We start from the raw sequence: 13,154 nt of genomic DNA, 5'->3' as shown, positions 1-13,154 counted from the left end.
TGAAGTAATATGGTTATTGGTGCTAAAACTTTAACTTAACATGATCATCCCTTCTCTCTCATTTTTTTTTTACTGATCAGAGATATGGATGAACATTGGATTTTTAAACTATTTCATACATCACTAACCTTGAAATACTCTTTACCTTTATTTGAATGGACATCCTGTGAGTATATAGAACCTTCTTAGGGGGCCTAAATAAACATTAACCACAGAAACAGGGGATTCCTTTGTTAATGGACAGAACTAAGCAGAATAAATCAGCTAAAACTAAGAGAAGTACTTGGCTTCAACAAGTATGTGTCGTCTTCGTCTTCACCTTCCATTCCAAGGTGTGAAGCTTCATATAAACTCATCAGTCCTCTTATGTCTTCACTTGATTCTTGTTTGAACTGTCCCTCCTTGGCCTTGAAGGTCTCAAAGACATCCATTCCAAGTTCACCCAGAATTCGCCTAATGACTCTTCAAGTTTCTCAATGTGTTTGACCTGAATTCCAGCCTACAATAGTGAAAAGCAAGAAGAGTATTAAATTAGTTGTTGGACCCCAAAAAATAAATATTATTAAACATAAAGTCGCCCCATTTCTTGGAGAAACTAATTAAGAATTAATGTTCAATTCTTACCATATTGACATCATTACTACTGGTATAATGAAAGAATAGCATGAGGTTCCCTTCCTCCTATTTATCTTCCCTATTTCCATTGGTCTTCATTGAGATTGAGGCAGTACAAAGTTCAGTCATGAATTACATACCTGTTATGTGATGAAACAATAGCATGAGGTTCCGTTTTTCCTTTTTTTTTTTTAAAGTTAGATGCATTTTGATGAGATCATAACTCACCTGTTGAATTCATGTTGACTCTATTTATTTTCCATTTTGATGAGATCATAACTCACCTGTTGAATTCCTATTTGGAAATCTTGCTTGTTGCAAAGATTCATTTCATTGCGACTCTCTTGCTGTATTTCTATTTTAGACCTTTGCTCATTTCATTCCTCATGTGAAGATTCATGCTACTGTGACTTTTTTTTGTTGTATTTCTGTTTTGGATCTCTACTTAATGGGTCTTTAGCTCAAATTGGTAGAGCATTTGGAACATGAGCATGCTCATGTTCCAAGGGGATGGTGGTTCGAATCCACCAAGATCCTTTTTATTTCACTGTTCATAGTATAGTCAGTTATAGCACTAATCCACACAAGAACCCAATATTAATGGTTTTTTTAAATTTGACATATTTTTATAATTATTTTGGTTCTGTTAATGAGATATTTTAATTTTATGCTAAGGTTGGTAAGAGAGAAAATGATTTTACAAGTATTTTTTGGTATAATTTAGAAGGAAATGGTATTATTGAAATTAATATCAAATTTGAAAGAACAGGTTTTACCAAACACCATTTTCGTTCTGAACATGTTCTTGAAACCGTTACCAAACGGTCATTTTCGGTCTCAGAATGCCGTTCTAGACCAAGAATGCAAAAGAACGTTTCTAATCAAGAACGGGTGTTCTTCGTTCAGACCGTTACCAAACGCAGCCTTAGTATCCCTTCTCACCATGAGGATAGCCAAGAAAAATGCCCGATGAAGCCTGTTTGTCAAATTTGTGGTGGACAACGAGGTTACGCCCAAAAACTAGACAGCCAAAAACACAGAGGTGATTGAATGGGGTGGTTTGTCATGTAGGGCGCGGATGGGTAACCGATTGATTAGATATGTGGCAATTAAAATACACTCACCCAAAAATTCCAAGGGAAGGTTGGATTGAAAATGCAAAGCCTGGGTAACATTGAGCAGATGCCGGTGTTTACGTTCAACCACCCCATTTTTTTGGGGTGTATGAACACAACTGGATTGTTGAATGACACCCAAAGATTGAAAAAACTGATTTGTAGTTGTGTAAAAAATTTTAGTGCATTATTAGATCTAATACACTTTATGAGACCCTGGAATTGGGTGTGTATCATGGTAAAAAAAAATGGGGTAGTAAATGATTGACCTCTGATTTTATGGTCATTAAAAAGACCCATGTGCTATGGGGAAAATCGTCAACCATGGTGAGATAATAACGGGCACCAGACAAAGACAGGGTGTGGTAGGGACCCCAAATATCAATGTGTAGTAATTCAAAACAACATGTACTAGTAATAACACTAGAAGAAAATGGAAGCCGTGATTGTTTAGCCAATGTACAAACGGTGCGTGTACACTTCTTAGAAATATAAATAGTAGAGTCAATATTACGAAGATGGGGTTGGGAAAAAGAACCAGGGTGTCCCGAACGCCAGTGCCATAAATCAAAGTGCGCCCCTAGAGATGCTGCAGAAACGAATGGTGAAGTAGGAACGGCTTCAAGAAAATAGAGGCCACCTTTTCTCTTATCCGTCGCTATAGTCTTCTTTGATTGAAGGTCCTGAGAAACACAAGCATTACACCTGAAGGAAATCAAAATATTGGAGTGGGCAGTCAATTGACTAATGGAAATGAGATTGTATCGAAAAGAGGGGACAAGCAAAACGTTGTCTAAGGAAACATGGGGGGTAAGAGATACGGCCCCTGTGTGACTCACGGGGGCTTGAGAGACATCTGGCAATGTAATAGAAAATGAGGCTTTGTGGGCCTTGATCATGGTAAATAATGAGGCATCAAAAGTGATATGGTGGGTGGCTCCAGAATCGAATATCCATGTACAGAATGTAAAGAAACCGGTTTGCCTGCTATTTTCACAAGTGGATTGTTACCCGATGGAATCAAAGTAAGGAGGTGCTGGAGTTGAGCAGCCATGAGAGTTGGGGCAGAAATCGGGTCGAAACCCGTGGTAGTAGCAACCACAAGGGGCTGCAAAGTGGGTGGCCGTGTACTCTTGATGGCCGTGTCATGACCAGGTCATTTAGAACCGCTGCACTCCTTCCACCAATCGGGATACCCATCTTCTTAAAACAACGAGACTCTGAATGTCCATCTTTGCCACAGTGGTTACAGTGGTAAAATGGTTTGGAGGATGGAGTGGAACGAGTGGTATCTGTTGGTAGACGAGTAGCAGCCATAGCAGCAGAATCAGGGACAATTGAGCGGACATCAGTAATAGAATGCTGGTGTTTCTCTTGAAGAAGCAATGAGTAAGCTTTGTTAATGGTAGGTAATGGTTCTATGAGCAAAAGCTGACTGTGATCAACAACATATTTATTGTTCAAGCCTTGTAAAAAATCCATGAGATTGTCTTCATCAAGAACGGTCTACAAAGTAGGCATGGCGCCACAAGAATAGGAGGGAAGCACTTGATGAGAGAGTAATTTGTCGTGATGGTCCTTTATTTTTGTGTAATAGGCAGGAATGGAACCGGTGCCTTGAGTATGTGTAGAGATGGCCCGACGAATCTCAAAAATTCGTGCGGCATTCTTTTGGGAAAAACAATCATGAAGGTCAGCCCACACGTACTTGGGTGAGTCGATCCAGAGGATACTACGAGCATACGAAAGGGTAGTCGAATGGACAATCCATGAGCACAACATGTTGCAGCATAACCAATGAGGAAGATCAGGTGAGTCGGAACTGGGTTTGGCAAGAGAGCCATCTAGAAACGACAATTTGTTCTTCGCCTCCAAGGCCATTAGCATAGACCGATGTCAGGTGGGATAATTATTCCCATCAAGAAGAGGGCTTACCAGGGAGGAGCCTGGTTGATCAGATGAAGGCAGAAAATAAGATGAAGACATGCGAACCATGGAAGCCGTGGAAGTGGTGGGAAGTGTAGGATCACCCCTTGAAACGATGGAAGATCCTCAAGACCTAGGCTGATACCATGTTAAATGGTAAACACTAGTATTGCAAGGATCAATTAGGCTTGATCTGCTACCTAATCTAATGCTAAGATTGAGGATATACAATCATTCTTTACTTATATGGGTACATGGATGAGGTGGAAGGATAAGGCGGTGAGATGGAATGGTAATATTTCAAGTTGTAACCTTTCCAAAATCGTCTCAAGCGACCCGGGGATATTGTACTCTAGCTTAAATAACCAAATCATCCCTTGTTTTAATTTCCTCAAGAGTTTAGTTGGGAATGTTGATAATGTTATTATTGCTCCAAAATATCAAACTTGTTTCCTCAAATACAATCTAGAGAATGTGGCTCGCAATATTGCAATATTGCGATATTGTGAGAAAATGGAGTCTATGAGTCTAATATTCTGATGCTACTGGCTAAGTATCCTAGAAGTATGATACCTGGAAGTGATCGTTTTAATGAGAATGTGGAGGAAATTAACCCTTCTGCAACCTTATTTCTTATTGCTATTCATGTGTTTGCATCAATGACCAAATCAACATGGAAGTAAAAATTGGAGGCTTATAAGAGATGGGGTTTGCCAGAGGGTGAGATTGTATTGGTGCTCAGAATATATCCTTGGCTTATGACACTTTCTGAGAAGAAGATAATGAGTCAAATGGACTTCTTTGTAAAAAAAAATGGGTTTGAAATTTACAGATATTATGAAAAACCGGGCAATTCTGGGGGTTTAGCTTGGAGAAGAGGATTGTTCCAAGGTGTCCAATTTTAAGAATTCTGATGTTGAAAGGCCTGGTGAAGAAAGATCTTAAAATAGGGTATCTGTTGCAGAAATGTGAGCAGCAGTTCTTGGAGAAGTTTGTAACTAAATATGTGAAGCAATGGTGGGCAAAGCAGTAATGTGCAGGGCAGAAGGGAGGATGGTGCAGGTAGCGATGGCGAGGCTGCAATGGCAGGTGTGAGGTGATGGGGCAATGAGCAGTTGCGTGCTTGGTGCTGGCGGTTAGCAGAATGTAGACTATACATGGGTTGCACCAAGTGATAGGTGCGAATGAGGAAGAAGAAGGAGGAGGTCACCGTTAGCAATGTTAGTCAAATGGGGTTGACTGTATATTTTGGAAACATAGGAGAAGATCGTGTAATTAAGGCAAAACTCAGGGGAGGTCGATAAAATTTACCATTAAATTTTATTGTTTGGAACATTCTTCTACTTTGAATTTCTCTTTATTTTAGACAAGCAATTCTATTGGACTGAATTAATAAATAACTAAGATTGATTAGTATTTATTCTTCTTTCTATAAACCATTCAAGCATCATTTGGATGCAAAAATTATCAGAATGATATATAGTAGTAACATCTTTCTTTCATACCTCAAAAATGTGATGTTCTGATGGATTCACTTGCGGGTTCTCCAACTGCATGTCTAGACTTTATTGTTGACCCTGTTCAGTGGTTGTATCACTCTCCTCGCTTCTTGTCTGAATATGTTCATCAACCACATATTAGTATATTAAAAAGCACTATAAAAGGCATAATAAAAGATATACATAGAAGTTATTATACCAAAAGTCATTATCATAACAACTAAAATAATTTACTACACAAGATAATAGAAGTTTGTAAATCATAAATAACAACAACAACACACTCAGCCTAATCCTAACTTAATGGGGTCGGCTACATAGATCCAAACAAAACAAAATAGGGGAAGATGAGGAAAAGAGGGACGGAAAAATAAATGAGAATAAAAGGAAAAATGAAAGATGAAGGATTGAAGTAAGAGGAAAGAGACACAACGCAACAAGTCAGGGGAATCTTAGCTAAATGGGGTCTGGTACATGGAACTTTGCCTTCTACACAATGCATGTCCTTCCTCAAACCTTATCCTATGGTCATCTTAGGCCTGCCCCTGACTCTTTTAGGTCCTTCAATCGAAATCATATCACTCCTCCTTACTAGGGTGTTCCTAGGCCTCCGTTGCACTTGACCATACCAACCATCACACAAAAACAAACTAAGATAAAACCTTGTAACAAAATCATACGTTGAAGCATATCAGAAGCATGTGTATAACAATAACTCAACCTCATCTCAACTAAATGGGGTTGGTTACATGGATCCTTGCCCTCCAATTAAAGCATACGTGTAAATCATAAATAACGCACAAAAAAAGCTTACTAAACTAGAGTCTCTAATATATGATATATTAAGGCTAAGAATTTACTAAATTTATTGTTATAAAAAATAAAAATAAAAAAAAGATAAATGGACAAGAAAAATACCAAAGAGAAAAACCCTAATTTTTTTTTATTTTTTATCAATGATGTCTAGAAGCTAGAACAGTTGTCCTTTTCTCATCTCATGGAATTCTTTCCATGACCACCCATCTGATTTGAGCAACAGAAAGGTCTCGTTTGGCCAATCAAACTATTAATTATGTTGGGTCTAAATAGGATCTTCCCTATTAAGACCCTATGTAATTATTTACTTTGAATTGAAGATCAAAGTAATTTTCCTTAGAGAAATTGAAAGAGAAAACATTATCAAAATCCCTCTCATTTTTTTTTTCTCATCTTGGGCGGCTCCAAACTCTATTCCTAGTATTGTTAATACAAACCAAAAACAAAAAAAAACCCAACACACCAAAACAGGGAAAAAAAACTCTTAACAGCCCAACAACTCATCACCTTTAGGTTGGATATGGACACCTTTATAGTTAAAATATGATCAAGTCCAAACCCTATCCAATATGATTGTATAAAAAATTCGCTCTCCATTAACAACTAGGGATAGTTGAGTTATAGATGGTTGAAAGGATGAGAAAGAAGCAAGAAATTGCTATAAACAATGAGAAAGAATTGAACAGATATACCTTCAATATTGAAGCCTTGTGTCGCAGAATTCATTCCTTTCTGGGTTCATCATCGATCTAATTCATATGTTGACAATTAATTGTGAGATTCTGTGATAAATAAATCTAAAGATAACCCTCCAAATAAAGTGGGGGTTTGGCATATTTTAACTTTTCTTGTTCCGGTGTCTGTACAATATGTGGAGTTGTAGACGCTTTCCAAAACGGGATTTAAGTGATTTAAAGAAAGTACTATCTAAATGACCACCTTTATAGGTATATTTAGAATTTAATATCTTGTAATTTTTTCAAGTCAAAGATTAAAAAAAATAATAATAATAAAAAATAATTAGAAAATGATTTAAGATCATGTTATTATCAAAATTGTTACTTTGTTACACATTTTCTAAATATACATGTGAAATAATATGATTTATTCCTCGTTATGATCTGCCAAGCCGTTATCAGGAACATCCTTTTTGCGTTCTTGTACGTTTTGTTTATATCATGCAAAGTCCATGCATGTTCATGCCCCAAGCACACATATTTGATTTTCAAGTATTAATTAATTCATCAATCCCATACCTTGGATCCTTCTCATCCAATACCTGAGAGAGTTACTGCTTATTAATCCTCTAAAAAGAGCCACCCCTGTACAGATTATATAAAGGAAAATTATCCAGGCCACCCCCTGACGTTTGCCTATATTTTAAGGCATACCCACTAACTATCATAATATCAGCGGCACCCCTTCTTTACCAAACTAATTCCACACAAACCTCCTACCGTTAGTCAGGAACTGTTAAGTAGCGATGTCATCCATTTAATATTTTTTAAAAGACATTTCTTTTCTTTTTAGTGGGAATTACCTAATCTACCCCTTCAATTAAAACACCCATAAACCCTTCTTCTTCTTCACACTCACCGACAATGTCCACTGCAACCTACCGTTTTAAACTAGGTTCGGCGATGCTTCTTTCTCGAACAGAGCTGCCGAGAGCAAAGTCAGCTGTGGCGTCTCGGAATTATTCCATTCCTTCCATTGAATTTAAACTGAAAAAAATAGAAACTAGAGAGGGGGATACTATGATCCGGAATCTCTCTGCGTTCTATTTTTAGAACCTCAAAAGCGGAGGAACCAAATTGTATACCTGGATACCTGGAAGGCCCTTATTCCGCACGAGAACCACTGACAACGGAGCTGGAAAACGTAAGTTTTCAAGGCCCTGATGTTTATTTTAATGTTTCAATGAAATTTGAAGTTGGGTTTTTTTTTATTCTTTCATGTCGATGTTCGACATTCAATGAGTTCTTCATTGGAAACCCGGATCAGATATTGGTTTTATCTTTGAATTCCTTGTTCTGGTGATGTTGATTTCTCTATTTGTCTGTCCTGCCTACTTTTAAATGGATTTTGGATTGTTTCTGTGTCTGGGTTTTGTTTCTAGCATTGCTTCCAGGTGCAGCTCCCCTGTTTGCTTGAACCTGTGTCTCTTTACTTGGGTTTCTGCAGATTGTTGATATAATGGGCCCGCTTAGAGAAGATGGTCAATATGATAAGTCAATAGCCTCTAATAGAAGAGACCAACTACTTACCTATCCCTGCATATCTAATAACTACTGGTACAGTGATTAATTTCAGTTGTTCTAGTATTATATTGATTATTAGAATAATACAACAGGAATATTAGGTAGACTTACTTATGCATATAATATATTGATAGTATATACTGGAAATCCTTAAATACAACTATAAGCTATTCAGTCCACTAGCATACACGCATGGACACAAACAAACTCATGCAACAGCAGTACGAAGACACTGCTTGCCGCCGTTTCTGATGGGTACTCTGGCAGGGAGGGAACAGTCGTCACTCAAGGGAGAAGTCCGGTCAATCTTGGAGAAGGGTTCTTCTTGTCGCTGAAGGGAACAACAGGTTTCTTACCACGGAGCAGAAGGGAACAACAGCAGTTGGACCACACTGGTTGCCAAGGTGGTTACTTGGGGCAGGGTCCTTCTTGCCATCTCCGATGGGTTTTCCGGTGTATAGAGAGAGGAGTGAGGGGAGTTCGTTTGCAGACGGAGAGGAATGGGTGGAGAGAAAAGAGAGAAATACAGGAAAGAGGGTTAGGGTTGAATGAAATAGGGGAAATTTGGATGTTCAAATACAGCCGTTGGATTTTGATAAACCCCGTGTCAAAAATCTAAGAGATGGTAGCCATTAAAAGAAATTAATGATTGTAAAAGGATATATTGGTCAAAGAAATTTTCTATGTTAACACCATTAAAAAATAGGTAATGGTTGATATTATGATAATTAATGGGTGTGCCTTAAAGTATAAGCAAACGTCAGGGGGTGGCCCTAATAATCTCTCTTATATATATATAGAATTAGTGAAAGTTATCCCCAATTTTATCCTTCTTCAATTAAAGCCACCACTAGCAATTCTATAAGACTGTTTATCCTCACTCACCCTCGGTTGTTGGTAGTTTTGCCGGTGAGGAACAAAAGCAGGCCGGATGGGATATTTAAATTTAGACATATACGTTCTAGGAATATGGAAAAATGAACAATTATGACATATTGGAGGAAACTAATAAACTAGTAAGTATTATCATACAGTTAGGTTTTAACGATATTTTTGTAATTATGACATTTTTGAAACTCATTAGGAGTCTCACCACTCAGTTACCCTCTATTAGTCCAATAGCCAAACCAAAAGATTTCAATCCGACAACTAACATGATCAGCAATTCAATTACCTCTTCTCAATCACATTCGTTAGAAAAGTAAAAAAAAGGAGTGAATATTAAGATCATATTCTTATTTTTTCTGTGGGAAAATATATAAGTGCTAAATTAGGGATACAAGCTTTGACAAAACCTGACATGGTTGATGTTTTTTTATGAAAAGAAAATTTATTAAAAGACTAGGAATAGCAGTGGTTAACAATATTGTTTAGAACATCCCCATGATTTAAACTAGTTCTATCTAAGTTAGCTAAAATATGAGCTACCATGGTCTATTGTCCATGCACCTTAATACAAACTGAAATAAAATTGTATTAGCTGAGTCAGTCCAGATTTCAATTTTCTATTGTCCCATTGATAATGCATTAACGTTGTTGATGTTGATGAACATACTCAAACAAAAAACAAAGAGCGTGACACAACCATGCGGATATGCCACAAAACACTGCCGATGTCATGCAGTCAGCGAATCCTCCAGCGATTTCTTCAAGGCAACAAAATCTTGACGTATGAAATAAAAAAGAAGCATGAATACTCCTATCATCTTGATATTTTTTGCATTCAAGATTTTTAATTGGTTTACAAAAAAGAAAAATAAATACTAATAAACCTCAGTTATTTAATTACTAATTCAATCCAATAGAGTTGATTGACTAAAAGAAAAAGAAATTCGAAGTAGAAGGATGTTCCAAACAATAACAACAATAACTCAGTCTTATCCCAACTAAATGGAGTCGGCTACATGGATCCTTTCAAAACAAAGTAGGGAAAACTGAGATCCACACAAGAAAATGAAAGAGGAATGAAGAATAGAAATGAAGGAATGAGACGAGAAAAGTGAGAGGTGGAAAATGAAAAATGAAAGTTGGAAGTAATAGGAAAAATTAAACCTATATAATTATTTAAATCATCTATAGTCATTACTTAAATATTATAAATGATCAAAATGACTTCAATTATTGTTTCCCATATATAGATTATGACTACCATTGAAATTTTATGAATTTGAACTTTACAGACAAATAAGTATAATATGAGACTCGGGATATGAATACAAAATGAAGTAACCATACTAGAATAAACCCCATGGGCATAAACAGTTCAATTAAAAATCTCAAATACAGTAATCCTAATGGATTTGTTATGATTGGCATTTTTAAGAGCCAGTTTATTTCTAATTCCATAGAGCGCTCAATGATCATATAAATTATATGAATATGAACTAGAAACACAACACTGACTTGTCCTGTTCTTTTATATTTATGGAGGCATTTTCCATTTTAATACTTCACAGTAGCATAGCTAATCTATTTTTAAAATCAATTGACCAACCTAGCTAGAACTCTTGATACAATTATTACCTACCATTGGTTGTCATATACTTGGACAAAAAAAATTGATGTGTGACATGAAACTACTATGTGATAAGAATCTCAAGGAGGAATTCCTCAATTTGTTCATGATATGCATATCCATTATATACTAATAATTCTCATATAAAAATGCTAATAATGATGGTAACGCTTAATTACCAAGTGGTGGGGTAGAAATTTGTTTTATGAGGCTGTTAAAAAAGTGGTGCCATTAGCAATTATATGTTTATGCATATACCACAATATATTAGATGTAATATCCCGCATTTATTCAGCTATTCAGATAACTATAAATTTTGAGGATGAAATTTCTTTATGGAGGGTGGATTGTAATATCCCAGCCTAGTGGAGGAATTAATTTAAAGCTTAACCTGTGATATAATACCCAAGCCCAAAATACAAGGGTAATTTGGATATTTTACATCAGCTTAAATTTCAAATCGACGATTAATTGAGAATCTTGATTTTGAATCCTTGATCAATGAATTTTGAGGTAAGATGATCATTTTTAAATATATTAATTTCTATGCATATTAGTATGTAAATTGCTTAGCCTAGTGGTTAGGATCTTATAAATATTAAAAGAGGTTTAAGGATCAATTCTAGATGGAAGTAATTAAAATGTAATTTTTATATTTTTACCTTGGGCTTATAGGTGGGCCCAATTGATATATATTCAAAAAAAAAAAAAAAAAAAAAAAAAAAAAGAAAACCGTGGGAGAAGAACTCAACCACGTGAAAGATAGAGTAGATGATTTATAAATTTGAGACGATGTAATGGTTAGTTAATTTTTAGTACTATTAGAGACTTAAATCTTATTATATTGATTGAATGGATGTGGTTAGAGACTTCCGCTGCAATGTATAATTTGAGGTTACTAGATGATTTATAAATTTGGTTCACATTCCGGTTCCTATTTCCCTATGACTTAGATCTTGTGGACCGTCAATGTCCCTAAAACGCTAGGGTGGTTTTGGGGGCGTTACATTAGAACTGTTGGAAAATATTATGATTAGGTCAATGTGTTCAAGATTTGGCCATTTAATTTAAGGCAATTTTCTAACCAAGTAAGGGTTGTCTCAGATCGGGACACCTAATTCAGCCATGTGAAATTATCAAATGGCAAGTCAACTATCGGGACACCTATTGGCATGAATTCCCCATGTATGTTCAGCATGCCTCTGATACTCAAACCAGTATTAGATCACTATTAATTTTTCAATGCTTTGTTTTGTCACATGACAGACTCCATTCAAGCTGAAATATCAAATGTGAATAGGAAAGAATTTATCTATCCACAAAAAATTCAGCCTAATACAATTTATTATATGATAGGAATAGACACTCGACCATAGCTGGATTATATGGACCATAGACTAAACTTTTCTCCCCATATTTGCTTCTTATTTTAGCAATTTTAATCATTATAACACCAAATGCATGGTCTGATCACAGGCAGATTTAGTTTTTAGGCAAACCCAAGAGAGGAAACTCAAGATCTCAAGACAATTGTAGCGATTGTTGCAGTTCTGGTGATCGGAGTCTCAGTACCAGGTATATTTGGTTTTGGCCAGTGGCTTTGTGGGAATCAGAACATGCAATGTAGAACAATTTGTCCTTTAGCAGTCGCTCTATCCTTGTTGTGCATATCTTTCCTCATGGGCATAGTTTTATTTGTATTGTCCTAAACCCATTGGAACATCCAGACCACGAGATTCTTCAATAAATTTCTCCTCTGGTCTGCAGCAACTTCAATTAGTATAGGTGTACTATTGGTAGCTCTTTATATTATTTTGAATAGACTATAATTTTATTCAGGCTGTTCAATAGTATTTACTTTTTGTGGTGCTAGCAGAGGACATGCATCTATTTCCTGTCATACTTTCAAACAATTATTCAATGAAAATTCCTAACTAAGGCCCTTTATTTTGGTGAGCATTAGTGATTTCAACTGAATCAATTCAAAACCTTCGATTTGTAATCTTTTGAGATGAGGGGTTCAAAAAGTAATCCCATTGAATCAAGGCTTGGGGTATCCACTGATCCTGCTGTCTTTTTTTTTTTGGTAAACCACTGATCTTGTTGTTGTTGGCGTCTATAGTTGAGGACAGTAGGTGGGAGAGGCACATCAGTGGGTTCGGAAGCCAACAATGGAATGAGAATAGTTTATTTTTTTTTAGGAGGGGAATAGGGAGGGGGTAAGGTAGCAACCAGGAGACTTGAACTTGAGACCTCCTGGTGAGCATGGGCATGAAGCGCACCACGGCTCACCAACTGCACTAGGCAGCTATTGGTATAGGAATAGTTTGTTCTCCAGGTGAGCCAACACACTTATTGAAAATGGAAACATGGAACACATGGTGGATCCGTGATGTATCTGGTAATG

Source organism: Telopea speciosissima, chromosome 9 (genome assembly GCF_018873765.1).
Source record: "Telopea speciosissima isolate NSW1024214 ecotype Mountain lineage chromosome 9, Tspe_v1, whole genome shotgun sequence".
NCBI lineage: Eukaryota > Viridiplantae > Streptophyta > Magnoliopsida > Proteales > Proteaceae > Telopea > Telopea speciosissima.
The sequence above is the reverse complement of the archived record's forward strand: the minus strand, read 5'-3'. Positions refer to the sequence as shown.